Genomic DNA, 13,969 nt, shown 5'->3' with positions numbered 1-13,969 from the left:
TGGTTGTTCTTCCTTGTCCTGGACCCACCTCCAAACCTGCTTTCGCAGTTACTCGTTTGGCCACTACATTCCCTGATTCCTCTTCATTTCTAGCAATGCTCCAAAAAATATGGCTGTTGGCAGGGTGGAGCTCGTCCTGAGGACTTAGGTCAGATCTTTTCTCCAGTTCCTCTAGGCCACCATATCATGCCGTATCCTTTAATTCAACAAGGGTTTGTCCATGCAAGACATCAGTAAACAAGCGAGGCTGTACACTTAATAAGAAACCTGCCTTGTTAATGGGCAGTAAAATGGAGGCTTCTTATGTGGCACTTAGCTCATGCTGTGCACCCTTCTTCCCATTTGGTAAGCTTAGTGCCCGAAGTACGTCTCTGGAAATTTTCAGTCACCCAGCCACTTAGAAATGAAAGGAATGCAACTAAAATATATGGTTCTTGGACAAACCAGTCTCTTATATCGGATATTCAGTTCATTTGTTTAAATCAGGAATGCTGTTCTTTCTGTTCTTTTGTTATTAAACTTTATTGTAAATAATTGTTATTTCTTAGGATTCATTTCCTTAAAATGTTTTATTATTGTTGCCTCTTTAATTATCCCTTTAGATTTACATAAAATGATAATTATTTTGTGATATTTCCTTGGGATATATTGGCAAAAGTTCATGCTATCTGAAATTTGAAGAGAAATAAAGTTTTCATTCATCCGGTCTTTGTCTGTTCATGCAACTGTCTTCCACAATGGAGGAGCATTGCATGACGAGTAGAGCAAGAGAAGTACGCTTTCGCTCGACTAAATGACACGTGATTTGTTCATGTTTTCTACTGTATGTTGTCCACTGAGTAACTGTAAAACGGTTGCTACATGTTACAGGATGCCTTTAATTTAACTGCTTGGAAATTGGTTATGTTTGTGGGAAAACACTTGAAGGTATGGTAATATAAACAGAGTTGATCAGATGATCAGGTACATTAGTAACCTGTGACCTGTGATCTTAGTCATCTGCCACTGCATACATCTATAAACAATTTTCTTTCGATTAAAATAGCCTTTCAAAGGAATTTTCACCCTTAATTATCTTGCCGCTGCCATCAATCTAAAAGTTCAATGTGTTTGTAAAAGTATAGTGTCATACTGCCCCTTTAAATATTTCAAACATGCAGCATCTATAACTGTCTACTTGGAAAGTATTGTTTACACATATATATCTCAGATGGTCATCTCCAATAGCCAGCATTACTGGTTACTTTTGTAAACTAGAAAATAGCTTTTTTAAGATGAATGAGTAGGGGTGATTTTACTTAGAGCAATAGTCATTGCAAGTTATAAAAGAAAGAAAATATTGTGGAAGTGATAGGGAGGAAATCAGACAATGATATATGAATTTAATATTCCATTGTAGTTAACAGGTGTATAAATTACTGTTAACATATGACCTGTATGTCCCTATGTGCGGCGGAGAAAGCCATATTGCGCTGTTAGGCACACTTACACGATTCTAGAGGATTTTGATGCGTCTTTTTAAACCGTGTAATTTTAACCAGACGGAAAAATAGGAACAACCTATTCAATAATTTTTCTGTGGAAATTCATAGATTTTCTTATAAAAACTACAACTTCCCAGTGCTCATAAGGAGTCTAAAGAGGTCATATGATAAAACACTTATTGACTGAATCAGGTTGGGCTGGACAGGAAAATATTTGGCTCTTGGTCATTGTGCATGGACCTAGCTGCGCTCGGCGTGTATGCCATGACCTTGAGCCAAATATTCTCCCGCCTGGCCCAACTGACTCAGTCAATAAATACTTAGTATATAATGGTATCTAAAATAATCAAGGCAAGTGTTGATAAACCCTTACTGAGATTTAGTAAGGTCTACTTTTACTGATTTCCTCTTTTGAGTCCGAACACTTTTGGCTAAGGGAAAGTCTTATATGTCCCCATTTCTTGAAAAACTTGGATTCTCCAAATTTTTCTTTAATGGCTCCAGTATATAAAATATAAGGAAAAAGTTTTTGGTAAAATTAACTGGCAGCTCATCGTCTTTTTATTGTATCATCCAGTCCTACACACAGACACATCATTTTTTGGTCAATGCTCCTTATATGACATGCAGGAGTGACCTTATTTTGATGTGTGACTGTGGCTTTTGTTTTTTTTTTGTTTTTGTTGTTTGTTTGTTTTTATTCATAGCAACGACACATACAAACAATACTACGTTACATGACTATTTGAGTTACACTACTATTACTACATTACATTACATTGCTTGACCTACTTACAGAAATTGTACTTACATTGCTTGTATTCTTTTTAACTAATTACGAAATAAATACACGTGCTACGTCATCCTGCATACAATGCTAACACAACACACACACACATACACACACACGCACCCCACCCACACATACAAGAGATAATAAAAGATTCCCCTTACTCAACTTTCATACTTAAAGTGCTTCACGCATCGTAGTTGCTGAGAGTGGTCCACTTAGCTCTATATTTTTCGTAATTAGAATTTCTAATGGCTATTTGTCTTTCACATTTGATCTTGCTGGCTAGTAAGGCAAGAAAGACCTTTAAATTTGGAGTCTCAGACTGGTTTCTTGCAAGAAAAACATGATATTTAGCAATAAGAAGATAATGGTTTAACGCGTAGAAGGTGGTCGTTTCAGGTTTGTAACCGTACAGGATTTCAGTATTCCTAGGACTAATGTTGTCAGAGCGCTTAGCATTCCACCACATCATTATGTCTTTCCAAAAGATTTTAACGTCGGGGCATTCGCAAAGCATGTGAATAAGCGTTTTGTTCGGAAAGAGGCAGCGTTCACATTCTGGAGAAGCCTTTATATTCATTTTGTAAAGAGAGTGATTAGTGGGTATGATGTTATGAATTAGTTTAAATTGGAAGCTCCTCAGTTTTTTTTCGACTGTGACTTTAAAAGGAAGCTCGTATACTGCCTTTACATTCAACCCTTGTTTTCTAAGATTGATTTCAACGATGGGGGGAGAAAAGGATCTTTCTGCAAGCATCACACGGGCCTTTTTTGTAGAGGAGATGTCAAGGGATGGAACTGGTTCGTTATCGCCGTTAGTGAGATTACCTACGATTTCGCTTTTCCAAATTTTAGGGATTGCCGCAAGAACACCAGCATAATCGAGAAAAGTAGAGCGAACGCTATATTTGCATTTGAAGTTTTCGAACGAAAGGAACTGGCCATGGATGTTTAGGAGGTCGCTTATTTTCAAAATGCCTTTATTAGCCCATGATCTATAATAAAACGATTTTCCGTTTATCTTTATAAACCGATTGTTCCAAATGATTTCTTGTTTGTATTCATTTGCGTTTCGTGGGTCTTTGGAATTGAGCTCTTGCCATACAGCTAAAACGTCTTTATAAACAACAGAGAGATTTTTGAGGTCGAGTAATTTAAGATCGTAGTTACATTGAAATAAGAGAGTTCCACCGACCTTACCTAAAAGCGAATCAAGGAAGGCACACCAATGGCGGTCATTTGCTAGACAGTAATGATTAACCCACGAAGTCTTGAGCGATTTAACAACGTCAGCAAAATTGAGCATATTAAGACCGCCATGGCTTATTGGGCTGGTCAGAGTTTTTCTTTTGACTTTATCTGGCTTAAATTTCCAAATAAAAGAGAAGATATTGCTGTTGACTTCTTTTACAAATTCTTTGGGAACATTTAATACGGAACAACTATAAACAAGTTTGGCGAGAGCTAAGTTTTTGACGATGGCAATTCTGCTTAAGATCGTTAAATGTCTACTTGACCAAGTATTTAGAACTTTTTTGAGTTTGGCAAGCCTCTCGTCGAAATTGATTTTATTCCCAACCTGAACATGATAAGGAAAAGCGCAATGACGTATTGCTTCGGCCATGAAATCCCAAAAGGTTCTTCTTTGCCTAATCGGCTTTTCAAAGGACCAAGCCAAAGACCCTCGGTTTTAGACTTATTGATTTTCAAGCCGGAAAGGTCACCGAACTGATCGAGAAGAGTTAGTAGGGAGACCGCGGATGAATCGTCGCGAATGAAAGCGGTGGTGTCGTCAGCGTACATACTGAGTTTAGTGATCTTATTTCCGTTTTCAGGTCCTTTGATTGATTCATCGATTCTTATTTGGTGGGCGAGTGGCTCCACAGCTAGAACAAAGAGTAAGCCTGAAAGAGGACAACCCTGTCTAACACCCCTTTGGAGAGAAAAAAATTCTGACGAGTAGCCATTATTTACAACACAGCTAGAAATGTTGGTGTAAAACGTTTTGATCCAGTTGAGGAAACTTGGACCGAAATTCATAGTGTTAAGCACTTTAAAGAGAAAGTCCCATTCTAAAGAATCAAAGGCCTTTTCAAAGTCAAGGAAAAGTATCATTCCGTCCTTGTTTTCATATTGTTCAATTATATCCGAAATTAAGCGAATATTTTCACCGATAAATCTACCTTTGATGTACCCAGTTTGATCACCGTTTATCAAGTATGGAAGTACTTTCTCTAAACGTTTCGCAATACATTTGGTTGCTAATTTGTAGTCTGTGTTTAGAAGAGAAATAGGGCGCCAATTTTTTAACAGAAGAGTATCTTTATTTTTTGGGGGGATCAGGGAGATGATTCCTTGACTCTGAGAGATAGAAAGTTCTCCTAGTGAGGCACTGTGATTGAAGCAGTCTATCAAAGGACCAGAAACATCGGGCCAGAAACGAAGGTAAAATTCTGCTGTTAACCCATCTGTGCCAGGAGTCTTGTTAGGTTGAAACGTTTTCAACGCGGCAAGGCATTCCTCTGCGGTTATCAGACCTTCGCAAAGGTCTTGCTTTGTGCTGTCGAGTTTTGGTGAGGATTCACAATCGAAAAAGGTAGAAAAGCGTTCAGCTGAAAGCTGGTTTTGAGAGGTGTAAAGCTGATTGTAAAAATTTTTCATGGCGGTTAATATAGTTTTTGGATCCTCTACAGTGCTACCGTCAGGTGTCTTCAGCTTTGTTATATGTTTCTTTACATAACTTCTTTTTTCTAAGTTAAAAAAGTATTTGCTGCATAGTGTACTATGGCAACTAACAGCAGCTTATTGTATAGAAGGGAATAAGTGCCATTTTTTAAAGGCATGTTGAAAAGAGACAAAACCCTCCTACAAAACTCTCCGCCAAAATTTAAATAATTAATTGATGAAGCGAAAGGGAAGCGAGGGTTTTGAAAGGGAACGTTTGAATAATGTTATGTTACATGTGGGAGAGGGTGGGAAAGAAAAATATTTGATTATAACCTAACGAATATTGTCCAAATCTTCGACTTCATATACTCTATGTACTTGATCGCTTTGGGACTTCCTGACGAAAATTTTGCCGTCAGTGGTCCAGGCGCTATGCCAGTTGTTGATCTTTTTAACTTTTCTTACTTTAGCGAACAGTTCACGCCTATAGTTAGTTAAGTTTTCATTAATATAAACAGCTCCTGCATTATGAAAATAGTTGTTTAGACTTACTGACTTCAGGTGCTTTTTGGATTTATAGAGTTCATTTTTGGCTCTGTATGATCTGAATCGTACAATGATTGGTCTTGGACCGCCGTTAGATCTTCTCGTAGCCATTCTATGACAGATGTCGATGTCATTGTTGACAATATGTACATTGAGAACCTTTCCAAGCTTGATGATCTTGTCAGACAGATTTTCTTCTGAAGACTCAGGAATACCGTGAATTTCGAGATTATGTTTTCTAGTGTATTGTTCTAAATCGTCTATTTGGCATATAGCGGTGTCCAGATCGCTTTTAAGACCATCTAGATCGTCGTTTAAGTCGGCAACTTCATCTTCTGCTTTGCGAACTTCTTTGTTGAGCGAGCTCACATCTTGGTTCAGCTTGTTATTCTCCGCCTCTAATTTTTCCAGTTTATCGATGTGGAACTCTAGCGACTTCTGCAGTTCTTCGTGTTGCTTGCGCAAGGCTCTGTTCTCTTTAAGAAGCTCGTCAGTGTTCCGTTGTATGTTGTTCAGTGCGATCCAGATACTCGACAGATCGGCATGCTCGACCATGTGCTCTGTAGTCTTTGCAGTCTTATTTGAGGAATTTCGGGCGAGCTGCTGCTACTAGGCCTTTCAACTCTCTTCCCTCCAGTGATGGGCGGACTTTCGTCGCATTCGCGTACCTTTTCAGCCGTTTATTACGAAGCGGAGAGCTACACAGGACGGACTACTCAAAAACGCTGCCGTCCATCTTGGCTCTCCCCCAGGACTCCCCGACTGTGGCATTTGTGGTCACACCAGAAAACACCTCTAGCAACTTGAAAAACTGCAAACCATTATGAAATGCCTTGACATAAAATCCCATTATGATGTCATCACAACGGTGTCTTTTTATATCAAGCCATGTTTTTGGTAAGAAGGACGCTAAAAACCTTGCATTGCATGACCAAGAGCTCTGCGTGGCGGCGCACTTGTTTGCTGAGGAGATAAACACAGAGTCGGATTTGGTTGGAGAAAATTTGGCCACCAAAGGTGACTAACTTTATTTTCAATATCTGCCAATATGTAATAAACTAAATGTCTCTTCAGCAAAAGGTGGGGTAAAAAACCGCCAAAGAGCCACAGAGTGTGGCACCCCCACCAAGACGCTAGCAGAGCCTGTGGGCAAGTAGGTCGGGAAGTGGCAGCCCTTGCGTGACCCGCTTCACCAATCCAATGAGAGAGCTATAAAAGCGTAAAACTTGAATCCTTGATATTACGTTAAGAAATGATGCAGCCCCTGTCTGACCATCACTATTTGTTATTTATTTAGTTATTTTTATTGATGCAGCGAGACAGACTTTGCAATGAAGAAACACACTGCAGAGTCCTTGCATGAGATGATGCAGCCCCTGACTGACCACGCGCGGCATTGTGAAATGTTGCAATTTTATAAAGTGCTACAAACACGACATGGTGCAGCCCGTTCATGACCACCAATTAAGTAGCGATTAGGGAAAAGTTCTACATATACATGACAGACAAGCTGCATGGCAGCCCGTGACTGACCCATGCGAAATTAAATTCCTTGTAATGTAGAATTACGAATGTAAAGTTTAAAGGCATCAGACTTCCATCGGCCAAGAGCGCGAATCTGGGCGTCAGAAAAACCTTTTTCTGCTGTGAGACAAGCTGGGCCGATGCGAAAGCTGTGGCTCTTATAGCGTTGAGCATTCAAACCACAGAAAATTAAGCAGCGCCTAAGTTCGGTGTTAAATTGGTTAATCATAATGGGTGTATTGTCTGCATGACAGAAGAGGGGACCGGGGCTGTTACCCTGGAGATGGCAATACCGGAGTATGAACTTAACAGGACAAAACGGTGAAGATTCATCACCAGGAATAACAATGTCAAAAGGGCGATTGCTGGTATCGTGTTTGAAATGGGTGATTGTGATCTTAATACAGTGGATTTTCCCACTGGATGCGAGGAATCGGATGTTATCGTACGGAATTACAGTGGTGTGACACGCGCTCCTGGCCAATAGTTCACTGATGCGAAAGAAACCATAGAAAGCTGTGAGAAACATGGCTGAAAAAAGTATACGCTGTGCTGCCGAAGAGTTGGTGTGCTGGAGAGAGCTTATGAGGTCCTGCAAGATAGGTTTAGATATCGGTAACCTGACATCACACGATTTCTGACGGCGGAGAGATGTCAAAAGTTTTTGAATAAGGAAAGCCTTTGTGGGGTCATGCAAACCTTTCATCTTGTGGACGTAACCAATGGCCGATAGATAGGAAAGAACAGACGAAGGCAAAAGATTTCTACAGTCGAGAAAAGAAATAAAAAGCGCCAAAGACGCGGTGGTTAACGGTAAATGGAAGGCTTTTGTCTTGTAAAATTTCTTGTGAAATTCACGGTATAGTGTCCACGCTCTACGGTATGACTGACCCGAACCTGACGCCAATACAGAGCTCAAGAGACTCTCTAAGTTAGTGACCAACTCTTCGGCAAAAGAATCTCGGGCACTATTGTTGGCAATTCGTCTGCTTGGGGCGAAAGTTCCTTGAACCGTGCTATCTGAAATCGTGAAAGACAATCGGCCCGGGTATTATTAAGACCTGGGATATGGCGAGCACGAAAGATAATGTTATAATTGAGAGCAGTTAGAACCAAGTCACGGATCAATATCATAACGAATTTGTGTTTGGATGTCTGTTGATTGATAATACTGACCAGCGCAGCGTTATCAGTAACAAACACGATACATCAGTTAGCCATCTGAGAACCCCAAATACGCACTGAGAGGGCAATAGGAAATAGTTCGAGAAATGTAATATTGAAGGATTGCCACTGATCCGTAAAAGAGCCGAAGAACCAGTAAGGGCCAAAGATAGCACCGTAGCCCTTTGATCCGGCCGCATCGGTATACAGTTCGAGAGGAGGAGATGTGTTCCACTTATCATCCAAGAAAAAGGAACGGCCATTAAATGCCCTCAGAAATGTTAGCCATACCTCCATATCGTGTTTGGTTTCTTTAGTGAGCCTAATGCGATGATGTGGGCATCTCCCCCCAATAGTGAGATCAATTAGGCGGCAAAGAAAAGCACGCCCAGAGACGATTACAGAACATGTAAAATTTAATAGGCCTATTAGGGACTGTAATTCTTGCAAAGTAACTTTACAACGTTTGCAAAAGGATTCAAGTAATAGGCGACATTTTTGAAGCTTATCCTCCGGCAAACGAGCTTCCTGATTAATTGAATCAAGTGTGATACCCGCAAATTGTAGAACTGGAGATGGTCCACAAGTTTTTTCCTGAGCAATGGGAATGCCGAGATAATCACACATACGAAGAAAATTGCTTAAATCGGTGCGGCATTGCTCTTCGGTACGCGCAATAGAAAGAAAGTCGTGAAGAATGTGAAGAACTCTGGATGCGCCAAATCGGTGCACGGAGATCCACTCCAAGGAAGAACTAAAAGCTTCAAAAATTTGACACGAGGATGACAGTCCCATAGGAAGACATACGTCAAAGTAAAACTGATTATCCCATTTCATGCCTAGCAAAGGAAAATCGGACGGATGAATGGGAATAATCCTGAAGGCCGATTTAATATCGGTTTTGGCCTAAAAGACACCAGCCCCTAAACTTTTAAGTACCGCGATGGCATCAGAAACAGAAGCGTAGTGAACCGAAGAATGTGCCTCCGGTATGTTATCGTTTCCTGAGTTGCCCTGAGGGTACGATAGGTGTTGAATTAAACGGAATTCAGAGGGATTTTTTTTGGGAACAATGCCTGAAGGAGAAGAAACAAAGTTTGGAAAAGGAGGGAAAATAAAAGGACCACATAGCCTCCCGGCCTCACACTCTTTACGTAGTTTGGTCCGAACGATTTGCGGTTGGTCTAAAGCGCTTTTAAGGTTGGGTGAGTGCAACGCGCAGCGTTCCCCATCTAAACCAACGCGAAACCCAAAAGTAAAACCATTAACTAAGTAAAGGCGGAGAGAAGTGTCGTATCCGCTAAGAAGGAAATTAAGCCGATCCACGTTTACGGGTGTTACTGGCTTGTGCAGCGACAGTTGAAATGCCTGCTTTGCCGGGGTGTGTTTTAGGTTGGCTGGAGGAACACTGTGCGGCAGGGTATCTCGAGCCACACTTATAGCAAATGTGTTCGAAACGGCACCCGTTGCACACCTTCCCCACATGGAAATGCCAGCATGTGCCTTTAGGAAAGGACTGGGAGCGGGAGCGCAGTGGTCCCTTGTCCGAGGCAAATTGGGTTTTCGGACGAAAATTTGTCACAGCCTTCAGCCAAAGTTCTCAGTGAATCGCGTCCCATGGGTATTGTGCAGGGGCTGATTGCCTTATGAAACGAAGTTGTTCGTCATAATACAACCAGTCACCTGGTTTTGCAGTGATGTCGCGGACGATTTCACAATATTTCATGAGCTTGGGTGTGTCCGTGGGTAGTTTTTCCGAATAGATCGCAACAAAAATATTAAATGCCGAGAGCCACTGGTTGATAGTTTGGATCTTTTTAACTGGTTGGCTAGGTTCTAAAGTTAAGTGAGGGCGGGTGGTCTCACCATCCGAAGAGGCGAGAGACAGGGAATACTTTTGATTATTGGGAGAAAACGAGAGGAGAGTTCCAAAATCAAGATATTCGTTGGACCAGATTTTGGCCTTGACTTTGGAACTCACCCAACTGCTAAGAGAAACAGCCACGTAAGAAAAAATTTGTTTCGGAGCCGGCGAGTCTAACCCAGGCTCAGCTAAGGTGACTACGTTTTCGCTACGCGATGGAGTACCTTGGGCGATCTCAGCCAAGGATACTTCGACTATATTGGCCACTGACTGGTCCGTGGAGGACTGTGTCTCCTGGCTGGGTGCGGCTGCGCATTGTGCGTTCATTGCCTCCGCGACAGCTTGCTGTACTGCGGTAGAAATGGAGGCCGAGAGGGCCTGCATGTTGACGGCCAAGAGAGGCTGCTCCGTGGAGGTTGCAGGTTGTTGTTGATCACTCGGGCCAGGGCGGGTTTCGATCAGTTCTGTTACACGTGCCCGCTTTGCAGAACTTCGTGTGCGTGTTTGGGATGATCGCTTCAGCTTAGGAGGCATAACTTACATAAAAGTAATTAGATTAAGATAAGGCTAAAAGCATATGTTGCCAATAAGATAAGATAACATATTAGAATAAGTAAAAGTAATTAGATTAAGATAAGGCTAAAAGCATATGTTTCCGCTAAGATAAGATAAGATATCAAAGCGGCATGAGTCAAAGAGGAGCAAATTAATCAAAGGCATGAGCCGGGATGTTAAGTTATTTATTTATTTTTGAGTTTTTTTTTTGTTCGTTTGTTTGTTTTTGTTTAACAAATGGTAAATGTGGCTAAATTACGCACACATAATGGTGACGAATAACTGAACTCTGCTGAAAACCAAATGGCGAGCCATGTAGCAAGAACTGAGTGACATGAATGCCTGGGAAAAGAATATCAAAGTGCATTGAGGACACACCCAACTAAGGGCGGTCGAATAGGATTGCACACTTATAATATTCACCAGGACACAAAGTATGAATTATGCCAACGCCAGCAAATACAAACTGTTATGCACGCAAGGCAAACAACAGTTCTGTAGAACTGTAAGGAAAATGAGTGCAGCCAAAATAGAATGCGCCCAATTAAATAAAGGCGGCAAATCGTTAACATCAACGGCTGTCACTAAAACAAAGGCATGGCGAGGCAAGTACGTAAACTTTAAAAGGCTCGACTGGGAAATGAAATGAAACGTTGAAAATTCAACAAGACGAATTTAAACTGAACAGGCTCAAGGACCTTAGGATTGCTCCCCTAAGACTACGATGGTATTTTTTCTGACCCAAGGAGTTGAGATGCACACCATCACGTGCGTAAAAGTTCAGAGTCGGGCGCCAAAACCCCCTATGGCCCCAAAAGATGACATAAGGTATAGGCTCTAAAACTACCCGGAGGTATTTCGTTAACAGCTTGGCCTTTCGATTAAAAACCATTGCGCCCTGGCGCATGATGGTCTGGCACACGCAAATAACCTTAACACCGTAGGTGTCATGCAAGAGCCTAGCAAAATCTTCAATAGCTGAGCCAACATGTAAAGGGTCGGAGTCTGTTAAATCGTTGGAACCCAACTGCATTATAACTATCTCCAGTCGAAAGGACTCGATAACATTCAAGTCAAGATGGAGCGTTTTGGAAATCGAAAAAATTTGGAACGCTTCACGAATTTGCGTGTGTTCATTTAAAATACTTTAAATGTCAAGGCTTTGGTTTATGATATTAGTCTTTGGCTTCATTGGATAACAAAAACGTCACCCTTTAAAATCCTCGTAAATGTACCATGCTGACCCTCACCCAACAAGAAATTGTTACCGTGAATCATTGCAGATATTAAAAAATTGGATGTCAGCTTCACACACAATGAAATTTAGTATATAGTAACCATTTTTGGAGTTATTGTTACAAACTAAATAATATACTTACTTTTTAGTTGGTTTGTTCTGGTGGTGTCCAGCACTCCTTTCCCAGTGGTCCTCTCTCGAGCTGGGGCCACAATTCCTACAGCCATCGCATCAGTAGTGAACAGATGAGCAAATACCTCCAATGCAAGTTTAATATCCCTGCCAGAGGGGATTGCAAGAAGGTTAACTTCATTATGCATCTACATGGTCAGAAAACAACTTTCCAACATTAATGAAATGATGTGGGGGCAAGTTAGTCAAAAAAAATTAATTATCTGTAACTGGAACATTTTGCTTTTTGTTATTTTTTCGTCATGCAATACTCACTCTTATATGTTTGTTTGTCACTTGGAACGATGGTTAGTCATTGGTCTGACTTGTGAATTATTGTCACTTATGGACTCGAAAGGAAGTGAAGGGCAATCATTTTTTCTGGGTAATACTTGTCTAATTTTGGTGCCATCTTGCAAATTTAGCAAAACAGTGTGCCCCCAGTTGATGCTGTTTGCAATTTTTTTAAGCCACTATGAATATGTACCGATTACTGCAACTGATGAGGGATTTTGCATGTTTAAAATATTGTTTGATGGGTACTTAACGAATGGGAAGAATGAAAAGTTTTATGGAAAATATTATGCCGAGGTTCCGTTGAAATCTACAATTTTCTTTGAAGGATTATCCCGAAATGCAGCTACATTGCTTGTTACCAAAGTGGGTGATAGTATGCTAGCACACTGCAAGCGTTTGAAGTCATATCCTGACAACGGCGTTCCTCTACACAAAACTATCTTATTAGAGAAAGAAAAGGCCGGTTTGCTGTATTTGGAATGAAATGTATTGCATAATCTTCACAAAAAGTGTGCAAGAAAGTCTTCAAGTGAAGCCAACAGGCGATGGCTATTCCTGAAAGCTGGGAAATTGGAGGATGACAGTGAAAGACAAAAGCTGGTTTCCAGTTTGAGCCGCAGGGGTCTCTGGTCTATAACAGAGCCTGCAAAAAAGTATTCTCTAGGACAGTATTTCAGACAGTCAACTTTTAAATCTTCTAGTTTGCAAAGAGTGGACATTATTGGAATAGCTTGGAATGTCTTTACAGTTATTTCCATGCGAAATACAGTGTAATGCAATCATATGAAAAAATTACCACCCGAGTTACCTATTCCCTTCCGAATGGTTCATTAACAACGAATTAAATTAAACTGGCTTGGGTCATAGCAAGCAAAGGTGAAAAAGTATTTTGATACATGGACATGCACAGAACCGTGAACCCCTCCCCTTAGCATATCAGAACTGGTCTATTATTGCTATTTGAGACCCTACATCAATATGGTTCTTTCTCATATTTCTGTTTTCAGTTATTGACTGTAGCTGAACTTTGGGTACATTATTTGTCGTAATCTCCCATAGAACTGTGGAAATTTTTCATCCTATATTCAAATGGGAATTACAAACTTTTCATTTATCCAAACTAACAAATTATTTATCCAAATCATTCAACTGAGTTTCTGGTTTTTCCTACACGGCAATGTTGCATCAGTTACTTGCTCCCACGCTTTATGTTTGTCTTTCCTGCCTCTTGTGTTTCCACTTTGACAGGAAACTGTCTTCTGGATTCTGAGTGTGTTGCCATTGTACCCAAATGCATGGATGTCAGGGTTTTCATTGCACCAAAGCTCCAAGGTGCTTTTCTATACGACTCTTGAGGTGTTTTTTGGTGTAGCTCTCTGAACCTATTCCTCTTCTGTCTAGAATTTCACGAAAGCTTGTTAACAACGAAGCCATATCATATGCTTTTCCCTGTTTTATTCTGGGGGTTAAATTTTCTGCCAATTCTTGAAATGCCGTCTCGTACTGCCAATCTTTGTCAGTTCCTAGAGATTTTCCCTTCTTAGCAATATACAAAGAAAAGCAAATTTTATATTTTGCATCTGCTACAAGGTCATCATTTACGTTGCGTAGTATATGAAGCATTTCTTGGTCCCCTTGATGCTCTGCAGCTTTCGTTATAATGTCAC

The 13,969-nt window shown here is 40.7% G+C and overlaps 2 pseudogenes; one reads left to right on the top strand and one right to left on the bottom strand.

Annotated features, from left to right (window-relative positions):
• Positions 1-9,490: 9,490 nt before the first annotated feature.
• LOC146489438 (uncharacterized) lies at positions 9,491-10,576 on the bottom strand (annotated as a pseudogene).
• Positions 10,577-11,321: 745 nt separating this feature from the next.
• On the top strand, positions 11,322-13,076 carry LOC146489437 (uncharacterized; annotated as a pseudogene).
• The last annotated feature ends 893 nt before the right edge of the window (positions 13,077-13,969 follow it).

This window comes from Pavona decussata, unplaced genomic scaffold (genome assembly GCF_977016875.1).
Source record: "Pavona decussata unplaced genomic scaffold, jaPavDecu1.1 SCAFFOLD_6, whole genome shotgun sequence".
Lineage (NCBI taxonomy): Eukaryota > Metazoa > Cnidaria > Anthozoa > Scleractinia > Agariciidae > Pavona > Pavona decussata.
Note: the sequence above shows the minus strand (reverse complement) of the source record. Positions and strands in the feature narration are given on the sequence as shown.